The sequence below is a fragment of the Neofelis nebulosa genome, chromosome 7 (assembly GCF_028018385.1).
Source record: "Neofelis nebulosa isolate mNeoNeb1 chromosome 7, mNeoNeb1.pri, whole genome shotgun sequence".
Taxonomy (NCBI): domain Eukaryota; kingdom Metazoa; phylum Chordata; class Mammalia; order Carnivora; family Felidae; genus Neofelis; species Neofelis nebulosa.
The window spans coordinates 61094858-61108771 of record NC_080788.1 but is presented as its reverse complement, the minus strand read 5'-3'; the positions used below and the strand labels follow the sequence as shown (position 1 = coordinate 61108771).

The 13914-nt window shown below is 35.4% G+C and overlaps 1 protein-coding gene across 5 annotated transcripts in view; it reads right to left on the bottom strand.

Moving 5' to 3' along the window:
* Window positions 1-13914, bottom strand: part of TTBK2 (tau tubulin kinase 2) — a 167941-nt gene that overhangs the window by 102014 nt on the left and 52013 nt on the right. The window lies entirely within an intron of this gene.

Here is a 13914-nt window from a genome sequence, read left to right as displayed (position 1 = left end):
TACACAATTAATGAAAATCCTTAATAAAGTTAGTTCAGTAAATATATACAAATTTTTAGAAGCATGGAGAAACTAAAATTTAATTGGAATAGTAATTCTTCACCACCACTTAGAATAGTAAAATAACTACTGTAATATCTAGTACAAACTGAGATATCACTCCATGAGTAGTACAAGGACCATATCTATCTGGTCCCTAGCACAGTACCTGGTAAATAGTGAAATCCCCAATCAGTATCTATAAATAAACAAATTAATAAATAATTATAAATAATAAAACATGCACAATATGCAAGCATAGTGTGCCAGGCATTATATTAAGTCCTTTACATGTATTTAATCCTCACAGCTTAAGTATTATTATTTTCCCTATTTTTTAGATGTGAGTTAAGCAAAATAATCTCTAAAAATGAGGGGACTAGGGTAGGTTATACTTGAAGAGAATGTTAGTAATTCAAAATCATTGCTGTGGAGAAAAGGAAACATAGACAACCAGCTTGAAAAGCACAGACTATATCAGGTAAAACCTAACACACTGTCATTTAGATAAGAGTCCTAAGTAGAATCTAGATACCAGAACTATAGCAATCTTTATTGTAAGTTAGGCAGTCTACAAAGTCATATATAGTTGGTAAGCAAACAAACGAAAAAAAAGAGTCCTACACTATGCACTATGAGGTCTGATCACGACTCCACATTCACAAAAATAGTTATTCAACTTCATGCACAATGAGAATAGAGGAGAGGTCCAGAAACATTACAGAAACAACTCCAAATCTCTAGGTAAACCATTCTATAAACTTTTAAGAACTCCCAGGATAAAAGACATCTAAATATTCTTTAAGATTTTATTTTTAAGTTATCTCTGCACCCAATGTGGGGCTTGAATTCAAAACTCCAAGATCAAGAGTTGCACAGTCTACCGACTGAGCCATCCAGAAACCCCCATGACATCTAAATAATCTTTTTTTTTTTTTAAGTTTATTTATTTGGGAGACAGAGACAGTGCAAGTGGGGAAGGGGCAGAGAGAAAGAGGGAGACAGAATCCCAAGCAGGCTCCGCGCTGCCAGTGCAGAGCCCGTCGTATGGCTCAAACTTCATGGAACCATGAAATTATGACCTGAGCCAAAACCAAGGGTCGGACACTTAACCAACTGAGCAGACAAGGTGCCCTGACATCTATATAATCTTAATGATGCTGTAGAGCAGGACTATCTTGTGTAGGAATGATAACCAAGCCAACCCTCATTTTATTCCTACTTAATTCCCACAGACTCTCATTACTGTACACAAAGGCACCAGAATATAACAGATATATAAACTTAATTTCAGCATCTTCAGGCTATATTATGTTCGTACTCTAGTACGCAGCTCTGCACAGGATACATACTAACTAAACAATGAATAAGTTTTTTATACCTTTATTGAAACATTATTAACATACCACAGGATTCATCCATTGTCCATTTCATGTAGGTTAATTTGTGGTCATGTACTATGTAGTATTCCCTTATTATAATCATTTTTATTTCCGTAAGGTCAACAGAAATGTTCCCTCTTTCATTCCTGATTTTAATAATTTGATTCTTCTCTATTTTTCCTTAGTGTTTCTAGCTAAAGGTTTGTTAATACTGTTCATTTTATTCAAAGAACCAATTTTTGGCTTTGTGGATTTCCCCCTTGTTTTTCTCATCTCCACTATAATCTTTATTATTTACTTCCTTCTGCCTGCTTTAGGTTTCTTTGTTTTGTTTTCTTTTTTAGGTAAGCTCTATGCCCAACCTGGGGCTTGAACTCATGATCCTGAGATCAAGAGTCACACTACTGACTGAGCCAGCCAGGCTGGCTCTGTCTGCTTTAGCTTTAATTTGCTCTTCCTTCTTTAGTGTCATAAGGTGGAAGGTTATACAATGTACTAGAGATCTTTCTGGCTTCTTAATTTAGGTGTTTACTGCTATATGTTGCCTTCTAAGCACTACTTAAACTGTACCCCATAACTTTTGGTATCTTGTGATGATTAAGTTTTAATTAAGGAAAACTACAGAAAATCACTTTGGAATCTGAGAAGACAGGGTCATGAATGCCATATACCAGTGGGACAACTTATTATTTTTCTTTGAAGGAGACACAAGACAGATGGAAAGAAATAAAGCAAGCACTAGATTAGAATTAAATCTCAACTCTGCCATTAATAATTATGGAAGCTTAAGTCTCAATTTCCTCAGAACTACTGAGAAAATTAAATGATATAGTATATTTAGAAAGCATCATATTGATCAACTATCCAGTGTTCATTCCCCCTTAATAACAGACCCAAATTATCCTTGGGGAATGATCTTTCTTTATCATGTATCTACTGTCTCTATGGGCTTGATCTACTTCCAGGCCCAAGGTTGGACATTAATTGTTCTAAGCCAATCAGAGTAATAGAGAAATTTCTCTTTTATTATAGAGAGGGGAAGAAAACTAAATATTCAAGACTTAAAGCAATCAATGCGTGACATTACTCTGACAAGATTTTTTTTTTATTAAAAAAAAATTTTTTTTAGCATTTATTTATTTTTGAGACAGAGAGAGAGCATGAACAGGGGAGGGTCAGAGAAAGAGGGAGACACAGAATATGAAACAGGCTCCAGGCTCTGAGCTGTCAGCACACAGCCCGACGCGGGGCTCGAACCCACAGACTGCGAGATCTTGACCTGAGCCGAAGTCGGATGCTTAACCGACCGAGCCACCCAGGCGTCCCTGACAAGATTGTTTCAGGAATGTTCTAATCAGAGGAAAACTCAATAGTTTCATATAACACTTATGAGAAGAGATGTTATTTTTAAAGAGAAAGAATGGAGCTCCTTTCCAGTTGCTATCAGCAACTATCTCTCAACCATGAAGGAAATAAACATGAGAATTATTTCTACAATATGGAAGAGATAATCACATACAAAAACTGTCAGCCATATGTGAAAGAATGAAAACCAGATGCTATCTTATATCATACACAAAAATCAATTCAAGATAAAGACTTGAATGTAAAACATGAAACCATAAAACTGATAGAAGAAAACATAGAGGGTAAGCTCCTTGACACTGCTCTTGGCAATGATTTTTTAAATTTGACATCAAAAGCAAAGATGACAAAAGCAAAAATAAACAAGTGGGACCATATCAAATTATAAAGCTTCTGCACAACAAAGGAAACCATCAACAAAATGAAAAAAACAACCAGCTGGGAGAAAATATTTGCAAATCATATATCTGATAAGTAGTTAATATCCAAAATATAGAACTCATACAACTCAACAGCAAAAAAGAACAAACAATCCAACTTAAAAATGGGTAGAGGACCTGAAGAGACATTTTTCCAAAGAAAATAGTAAAATGGTCAACAGGTACATGAAAAGTGTTCAATGTCATTAATCATCAGAGAAATGCAAATCAAAACCACAAAGAAATATTATCTCACACCCATTAGAATGGCTATTATCAAAATGATAAGAAATAACAAGTGTTGGTAAGGATGTGGAGAAAAGTGAATCCTTGGGCACTACTCCTAGGAATGTACATTGGTGTGGCCACTATGGAAAATATTACAGAGATTTGGCTCAGTCAGTTAAGCGTCCACCACTTGGTTTCGGCTGAAGTCGTGATTAGCAGTTCCTGAGTTCGAGCCCTGCATCAGGCTCCATGCTGACAGTGCTTGGAATTCTCTCTCTCCCTCTCTCTGTCCCTGCCCTGCTCAACACTGTCTCTGTCTCTCTCAAAATGAATAAATAAACTTTAGAAAAGAAGTTTCTTAAGAAACAAATGAACAAAGAAAAAAAAAAAGAGACAAACCAAAAAACAGACTCTTAAGTATAGAGAACAAACAAATGGTTACCAGAAGGGAGGTGTGTGGGAGGATGGGTGAAATAGGTGAAGGGAATTAGGAGCGGGATTGTCTTGATAAGCACTAAGTAATATACAGAACTGCTGAATCTCTATATTGTACACCTGACACTAACATAGCACTGTACATTAACTACACGGGAATTAAAAAAATTTTTTAATTAAAAATAGAACTAGCATATGATCTAGCCATTCCACTTGTGGGTATATACCCAAAGAAATGAAATTACTATCTTTAAGAGACATCCCACGCCTACGTTCAATGCCACATTACCTATAAGAGCCAAGACATGGAAACAAATCACGGTTCGTGAGTTCAAGCCCCTCATTTTGGCTCCACACTGATGGTGCAAAAGCCTGCTTGGGATTCTCTCTCTGGCTGCTCCTTCCACATGCTTTCTCAAAATAAATAAATAAACTTAAAAAAAAAAAAAAAACCCTCAAAGTTAAAAAAAAAAGTTCTTATCACAAGAAAGAAAAACTGTGAGGTGATAAACTAAACTAAACTTGTGGTTATTTTGCAGTATATACATGTATCAAATCTTTACGTTGTATACAATACAAAGTTATATGTCAATTATACATATCTCAGTAAAACTGAGAGGGGAAAAAAAGAGAATCCGGGTCAAAATATACCTGTAGTCTATCCTACACCTCTGGATCTTTCAATATGATGTGGAAGAAAAGTTCATGTGGTCAAGATCACTGGAATTAAATACAGCTTTTTCACTTGCTAGCTTGAAAAGCCACATGATGGGTAACAAAAATTCTTAACCTCAAAGAGTTATTATTACACAGGTAAATCAGGTAAGGTATGTCTAATATTAAATACACTGCCTGGCACACAGTAAATGCTCAATATATGCTTCCTATTATCGTTAGTGATTATGAACACAAATTTTAGAAAGACAGATCTAAGCTAAAATCCTAGCTCTTTTATTCACTACTTTTTTGACTGTGTGGACAGATTATTTAACCTCTTTTAAGCTCTATTTCCTCAACTATAAAATCAGGGGAAAGTTAAAGAAAAATTAAATCAAAGAATATTTTTTTTAAAGCATACACTTAAAACAAGGCCTGACACAGAAAGAATGATAAATGGCTGCTAGCCTCTTCATTAAATAATAGGCACAAATTGCCTTCCACAGTGGTTGTACCAATTTATACTTCTGCTATCAGGACTTCAGTAAGTTCCCATTTCTCTGTCTTCACCAACACTTGGAGCTGTCAGACATTTTTGTTTTTGCCAATCCAATGGGTATGAAACAGTGTTTTGCTATATATTTTGAGTTTCTTTATTACTAGTAAGGTTGAGCATCTTTTCATCTCTTTATTGCTTAGGTTTTCTTTCTTGCGAATTGTCAATTCCTATCTTTTGTCCATCTGCTCTCCGTCCACTCCTGGGACTTCCTATCTTGGCCTAGGACATCACTATGTCATAGAGCCATTTATCTGGAGTCCTTTTGCGTCATGTTTCCCAAATACTTTAAAGCCCTTGTTCGTTCCCTGCCACTATATCCTTTCTCTCTATATTACTGGTGCCACTTACTTATCACCTAAAGACTCAAACCCCCCTCACTTGCTCCTCAGGCTCAGCAGGAAACATTTATGGAGCTCTAACCACCACAATACTCTAGATGTCATCAACCATTCACCCTTGCCGCTTCGACTTGTCCTGACCTAACTCCTTGGCTATGACAACTGAGCTTCTCTCTGGTTTCTCTTTTGTTCCCTTCTCAATGCTCCTATGGATCTTTTTAATAAATTTTATACATTTTTTATAACTTTTCGTCTATAACATCATTATTCACCTTCTGTATCAGTCTGACTTGATTATGAACCCCTGAGGACAAAGACCATCCCTTATTTATAACCCCAGTTCCTAGCACAGTGGTTCACATTTAACAGGTGTCTAAGAAGGAAAGAAGGAAGGGAGAATGAAAATAAGCCTTTCATAAACTATCTAGCACCCTGGACTTTCTAGGCCTAAGGCCATTTGCTCCTTCTTCTCTGCTCTACTGCCCCTCTCCCCACCCCTACAGGGTAGGCCAAATGTCTACCTTAGAATGACAAGCACAAGCTTGCCTTGTCCTGTGCTTCACCTATCTTTTATAAACATACTATTGGACTCCTCTGATGATGCATGCTCTAATGAATTACCACCTATTATTTACTGACAGGCTCACTTAGCAGTATCTCTTCTAGACTCCCTCCATTCTGTCAAATCTGATTGTACTTCACTGGACTAGGCCAAGAATATCCCATATGTCACTGGCCACACACTATTCATAGGATAATTTCCCCAAATACTGTTTGGAATATCATGTCATTTGCCCGGTTAAGAAACCATAAACAATAATGCCTACATAAAGACCATTAAAATGGTGAAGGACTCCACCACAAAACTACTAAAACTGATAAATGAATTCAATAAGGTCTCAGGACACAAAATTAATATACAGAAATCCATTGCATTTCTATAGACAATGGAGTAGCAGAAATAAAAATTAAGAAAAAAACCCCATTTACAATTGCACCAAAAATACCAAAACACCTAGGAATAAACTTAGCCAAACAGGTAAAAGATCTATACTCTGAAAACTATAAAACACTGATGATTTTGAAGATGACATAACAAATGGAAGATAGTCCATGCTCAGAGATTGGGAGAACAAATATTGTTAAAATGTCCAAACTACCTAGGGCAATCTACAGATTTAATGCAATCCCTGTCAAAATACCAACAGCATTTTTCACAAAACTAGAACAAATAATCCTAAAATTTGTATGGAACCAGAAAAGGCCCTGAATAGACAACTCAATCTTGAAAATGTAGAACAAAACTAGAGGTATCACAATCCCAGATTTCAAGATACACTACAAAGCTGAAGAAATCAAAACAGTATGATACTAGCACAAAGACAGACATACAGATCAATGGAAAAGAAAAGAGAAACCTAGAAAAAACCCATGATTATATGGTCAATTAATCTATGACAAAGGAGGCAAGAATATGCAATGGGAAAGACAGTCTCTTCAACAAATTGTGCTGGGAAAACTGGTCAGTTACATGTAAAAGCATGAAACTGGACCACTTTCTTACACCATACACAAAAATAAACTCAAAATGGATTAAAGACTTAAATGTGAGACCTGAAACCATAAAATTCCTAGAAGAGAACATATAGGCAGTAACTTCTCTTAAGACAAGGATAACAAAAACAAAAATAAACTATTGGGACTACATCAAAATTAAAATCTCTGCACAGCAAAGGAAAAAATAAAACTAAGGCAACCTACTAAATGGGAGAAGATATATGCAAATGACATATCCAATAAGGAGTTATCATCTAAAATACGTAAAAAAACATACAACTCAACACCAAAAAAACCCCAAATAATTCAATTAAAAATGGTCAGAAACATGAACAGACATTTCTCCAAGGAAGCCATATAGATAGCCCACATGAAAAGATCCTCAACATCAATAACCATCAGGGAAATGCAAATCAAAATTATAAAGAGATATCACACTGTTAGAATGGCTAAAATCAACAACACAAGAAACAACAAGTGTTGGCAAGGATGTGGAGAAAAAGGAACCTGTTGGAGGGAATGCAAACTGGTGCAGCTACTGTGGACAACGGTATGGAGGTTCCTCAAAAAATTAAAACTAGGACCACCCTACAATCCAGTAATCACACTACTGGGTATTTACCCAAAGAATACAAAAACACTAATTCGAAAAGATGTATGCACCACTATGTTTATTGCAGCGTTATTTACAATAGCCAAATTATGGCAGCAACCCAAGTGTGTATTGATAGATGAATGGATGAAGAAGATATGAGATACACACACACATGCACACATGTATGCGTGCACACAATGGAATATTACCTAGCCATAAAAAAGAATAAAATCTTGCCGTTTGCAAAAACGTGGATGTACCTAGAGGATATAATGCTAAGTGAAAGAAGTCAACCGGAGACAGGTAAATACCATATGATTTCACACATATGTGGAATTAAAGAAACAAAGCAAATAAACAAAGAAAAAAAAGGAGACAAACAAAAAATGAACTGTTAACTACAGAGAACAAACTGGTGGTTACCAGAGAAGAAGTGGATGGTGGGGGGGTGGGGGGGGAGGGCAGGTGAAAGAGGTGGAGGAGATTAAGAGTATACTTATTATGACGAGCACTGAGTAATGTATATAATTGCTGAATCATTATATCGTACACCTGAAACTAATATAATGCTCTATGCTATTTTACTGGGATTAAAAGTTTTTAAACATTTATTTTCTGGAAAAATAAATGCAATGCAATGAAATGAAATGAAATGAAATGGTGAACCTGGAATTCACAATTAATTCTACATTACTTACCAAACCTCAGTTCTTCAACATGTATCATACACGCTAATGAAGCCAGTTTCTTTTTTTATTCTCCTTCTCAAATGTGCTACTTTGGTTTTTGCTCACATTTTCCCCTCAACCTCATTTCCTCAAATCAAATACAACTCTTAAATCTAAATATCCCTGTAAGAGGTAATATCAACCAATTAAAATTCAGGATTAGATTTTCAGGTATTAGCAAATTAGTCACCTACCAAAGCCCTGAGGGGAAAAAACAAGAAAATTAAAGTAAGTTTCCCAGAGCTGAAAAAGAGCGATCAAGTCTGGTTCAGAGACGAAAGCAGAGAAAGAAGACAATCAGCAAGGTAGCGCTGATCACTAAAAGTCATAGATGGTTGACCTCAAGAAAATACAGGATGGAAGTATATAACAAATCAATTTTAACTTCGTGTTTATATGTCTCTTACGTTAAAGAAATCCTGTAAGAGAGGAAAGGAATTCTGAATATACAAACCAAATCTTTACCAACCCTTCAAAATACCACCACTAAGTCCTTCTCTTAATTTTCTAGCTCCTGACTAATATAATTCAATAAGGAATGTTTGTGGTCTGTCACCAAACTGTGCAAAATGAAATAATCCGTGATATCTCCACCTAAAAAAGACAGTAAGAAGTAGACTTAATTTAAATAGGTAGATACTTTCTTTGGATATTATAGGCAAGATGGAACCCTGGTAGTTAAACACCGATTTTAATTGTGATATTAAAAAGGATTTTTACTCATCTAAGGCAAGTAGTGACAAACCCTTCCTTACTGTCCAAAATATTTTTTTAAAGAAATAGATATGCTGGTACTTTAAAATAAATGCATAAAACCTAATGAATCTTCTTGTTCTTACAACTTCATTTTTTTAATTTTATTTTTTATTTTTTAAAATTTACATCCAAATTAGTTAGCATATAGTGAAACAATGATTTCAGGATTCCTTAATGACCCTTACCCATTTAGCCCATCCCCCCTCCCACACCCCTCCAGCAACCCTCAGTTTGTTCTCCATATTTATGAGTCTCTTCTGTTTTGTCTCCCTCCCTGTCTTTATATTATTTTTGTTTCCTTTCCCTTATGTTCATCTGTTTTGTCTCTTAAAGTCCTCATATGAGTGAAGTCATAAGATTTTTGTCTTTCTCTGACTAATTTCACTTAGCATAATACCCTCCAGTTCCATCCACGTAGTTGCAAATGGTGTTCTTACAATTTCAAATGATAATTTACTACCTTTGCTTTCAATCCAAGAGCTTAAAAAGCTATGGCAAGTGATGGTGTGGTGGTCTACATCCTAGCATTAAATATTAATGAATAATAATGTCATGCAAAAGGCAAATAACTGTATGTTATTTTTATATGATAGAAGACAGTAAAAAAATCAGAAAGAGGCATCAATCATTTTCCTTTCAAAATAAAAAAGCCATTTAGTAATAAAGTGAAGAGCTGACTTAAAAGTATCCCAAACCCACTAATGGGGATGCTCTGTAACTTAAAGAATAAATTCCAGCTCAGTGGCAAACTAGCAAATACTGGGATTCTGCAAAGCTGGGCTACTGTACTGCCAAAGACACAAGAAAATCAGTCCTAGCTTCCTTACCCACCTATCCTTTACTCCTCTTATTTACCCACTTGCACCACCACCAAACAAACCACACCCAACCTAACAAAAACAGTTCATGAAGTACTTATACCAAGGAAGACAGAAAAATAAAAGGCATAGGTCCTGTCCTCAAAGAATCTACAATTTTGTTGAAAGAAATGAACTCACTATACAATATGACAATATGAGATCAAATGATAGCTTCTAAGAACAAAGAATAAGCACTGTGAGAAATCAATAGATTCGATGGATTAGAATGCATCACAGAGCTTAGAGCTTGACTGAGTTAACCTATCGGTAAAACAAAACAAAACAAAACAAAACAAAACAAAACAAAAGTGGTGAGCCCTCTAAACCAAGTCCCCAGAAAAAATTTGAGCCAAGGAGTTTAAGGAACAAAGGCTCCTCTTAGCACTCACGAGGCTGCCCATCTAACAATTACCTAGGTTATAGTAGCTCACCAGGAGTCAAAGGCAAAAGTTTCCATCTCTTCAATCTAGATAGCCATCACAGGGAATTCTACCTTTTAAACAAAACTATTCTATCACAACTGCCAATTTAAAACTACCAGGCTTTTGTGGTTAGAATGAATAAAATAAGCACAATTTCATTACCCTACTTAAAAAATGTACTTGTCTATCACAGATATGTACAAACAAGCATATGTAAAAATAAGAGAAGAAACCAAGAATTAGGGAACCATTCCAAGGCCCAGTATAAGGAAAATAATAATAATAATAATAATAATAATAATAATAATGATAATGAAGGGGGTGGAAACCATCAACAAAATAATTCAAGAAAACTTCCCAAGAGAAACCTTCAGATCACAAGTTTAAATAAAGCACACAAACAGGCATACTAGATTAAAACACACCCATACCATGGCATATCATCATGAAATTGAAAAACCCTGGGGGAAAAAGAGAAAAAAATTAGATATTGCCAAAGTGACAAGAATCATAATAGAATTATACTTAACCACTACGGTGAGTATGAAGACAAATTTTGGGAGCAAAATTATTTTCCATACAGAATTCTAAATCCAGCCAGTTTTTCATTTGAACATCAGAGTAGGATAAAAACACTTTCAGACATGCAAGAGAAGTCCCAAACACATACCTCCCATGCATCCTTTACTCAGGGAGCTAGTAGAAGTGCTTCACTAAATGAGAATAAACACAAAAGAAAAGGGATTCAACAAGGCATACAATATAAAAGAAGCAAAGGGAATCCCCAGGAAGACATTGAGGTGTGATCCAAGGATGATACTTGTGAACAGATCAAAAATGCCTGACTGGAGCTGACTAGGAGGTCCCTGGAGAGACTCCCCTAAGAAGAGGAAATCAGGAGTTGTGAGAATTAGGAGTTCATACTTTTTTATTGCCAAACAGTATTCCACTGTATGTGGATTTACCACCCTTGATTTATCCATTCACTCTTTGAATTATACATTTTTGACAAGAATAGAGGTGATATAAATATTCTTGTATCTGCTTTTATATGAACACAAATTTTTATTGCTCAAGGGTAAATGCCTATGGGTAGGACTGATGGATCACACAGTAAATTCATATTTAACTTTTGTAAATATCTGTTTAATTGCTTTCTAGAAGAACTGCATCATTTTGCAACTCCACCAACAATGTGAGAGTTCCAGTTGCTCCACATCCTCCTCAGTACTTGGTACAGTTAACAGTTTTAATTTAAGCCATCGTAATGGATGTGCAATGGTAACTCACCATGGTTTTAATTTGCATTCTCCTAATAGCTAGTTATGCTAAACATCTTTCCATGAGCTGATCTGCCACTCTATATCCCCTTTGCCAAAGCCTATTAAACATTTTTAAATGGCTTATTTTCTTACCATTGAGTTTTCAAAGTTCTTTACATATTCCAAATATAAGTCCTTTGCAGGTATGTGACTTGCTAGTATTTTCTTCCAGCCTATAATTTGCCTTTTCATTTTCTTAGTAGCATCTTCACAAGCAATGTTTTTCCTTTGCTAAACTCCAATTCATTGATTTCTTCTTTCATGAATCATGCTTTTGGTCTCATGTCAAAGAACTTCTTGTCTACACTCAGGACACAGAGATTTTCTCATTTTCTTCTAAAAGCTATATAGATTTATGTCTCAAATTTAGATGTGTGGTACATTTTAAGTTCATTTTTGTATAATATGTTTGGTTTAGATCAAGGTTCATTATTTTTGTATGTTGATGTCCAATTATTCCAACGCCACTTATTGAAAAGATTATTCCTTTTCCATTTTGCAACTTTATAAAAAATTATCGGCCATATTTGTGTGGGCCTATTTCTGGAATCTCTATTCTATCTCATTGAGCTACAGCTCTTTCCTTTGCCAATAAAGTCTTGATTATGATAGCATCATGCTGTTTTTAAATCATGTAGTTTCATTTTTTCCAACATTTTTCTTTTTCAAAATTGTTTTGGCCATTCTAGGTCCTTTGCCTTTCTTTAGAAATTGTAGAATCAGTTTATAACTAGGCAGAGTGCTGTTGGGATTTTTTTTTTTTTATCAATACTGCTTTAAATCTATAGATCATTTGGGGAAAACCACCATCATTACTATCGCGATTCTTCAAATTCATGAGTACAACGTATTTCTCCATTTACTTAAATCTTTTCTTTTTTTTTTTTTTTTTTTTTTTAATTTTTTTTTTCAACGTTTTTTATTTATTTTTGGGACAGAGAGAGACATAGCATGAATGGGGGAGGGGCAGAGAGAGAGGGAGACACAGAATCGGAAACAGGCTCCAGGCTCTGAGCCATCAGCCCAGAGCCTGACGCGGGGCTCGAACTCACGGACCGCGAGATCGTGACCTGGCTGAAGTCGGACGCCCAACCGACTGCGCCACCCAGGCGCCCCAAATCTTTTCTTTTTTTTAATCAGGGTTTTATAATTCTCAGCATAGAGATCTTACACATATTTTGTCACATTTATAGCTGAGTGTTTCATTTGGGGGGAGCTACATAAAGTTTTTTAAATTCAGTTTTTAATTGTTTATCACTAGCATATAGAAATATGATTGCTTTTTCTGAGTTGACCATGAATCACTTGCTAAACTCACTACTTTAGGAATTTTTTCGTGGATTCCTTGGGATTTTCTACATAGATGATTATGCCATCTGCAAATAGGGACAGTTTTATGTCTTCTTTCCAATCTCTATGTCATTATTTCTTCAAGTATTTTTGATGGACCACACTCATTCTCTTCTCATTCTGGGTCTCTGATGATACAAAATGAGGCTGTGTATTTCTTTATTTTTAACTGTTTTCCTCTGTTTTCAAATTACATCATTTCTGTTTATCTATTTTCAAGTGCATTGACTCTTTCATTGTCATGTCTACTCTGCTATTGAGCTGATTTAATGAGTTTTCATTTCCATTACTGTATTTCTTAGTTCTAAATTCTCCATTTAGTTCTTCATATCTTCTATTTCTTTGCGGAGACTTTCTATCTTCTCACTCAATCCTGGAACATGGTTATAATAGCTGATTTTAAAACTGTTTTTCAGAGAATTTTAACATATGTGTGATCACCATCTGTTAGGTGTCTTTTCCCATGTGAGTTCAATATTTCTGATTCTTTTTAAGCTGAGTAATTCTAGATTGCATTCTGGACACTTGGAATATTACTTTATGATACTCTGGGTCCTATTTAAGTCCCACTAAGAATGTTGGGTGTATTTGTTTTGGACAATAACTGACCAGTTGGGTTCACATTTCAAGTTCTGACCAGCCTCCTGTGGGTTCTATTTCCAATTTCAATTCAGTTTTCAAACCCTCTGTAGTCATACTGAATGTGTTTTATAACTGTCCCACGTAGTGTCTAGTTTGGGAGTTAAGGGGTGGTCTATCCCGTATTTCAGTCCTCAATGTTTCTGTATGCTGTTTAGGATCAGACTCAGGTAGGTACAGCTTGGAAGTCAACTCATGATTCCATAAGTAACTTTAAGTAGTCAGTTTCCCAAACTCCTTATTTTCTTGCAATCTCTTGGTTC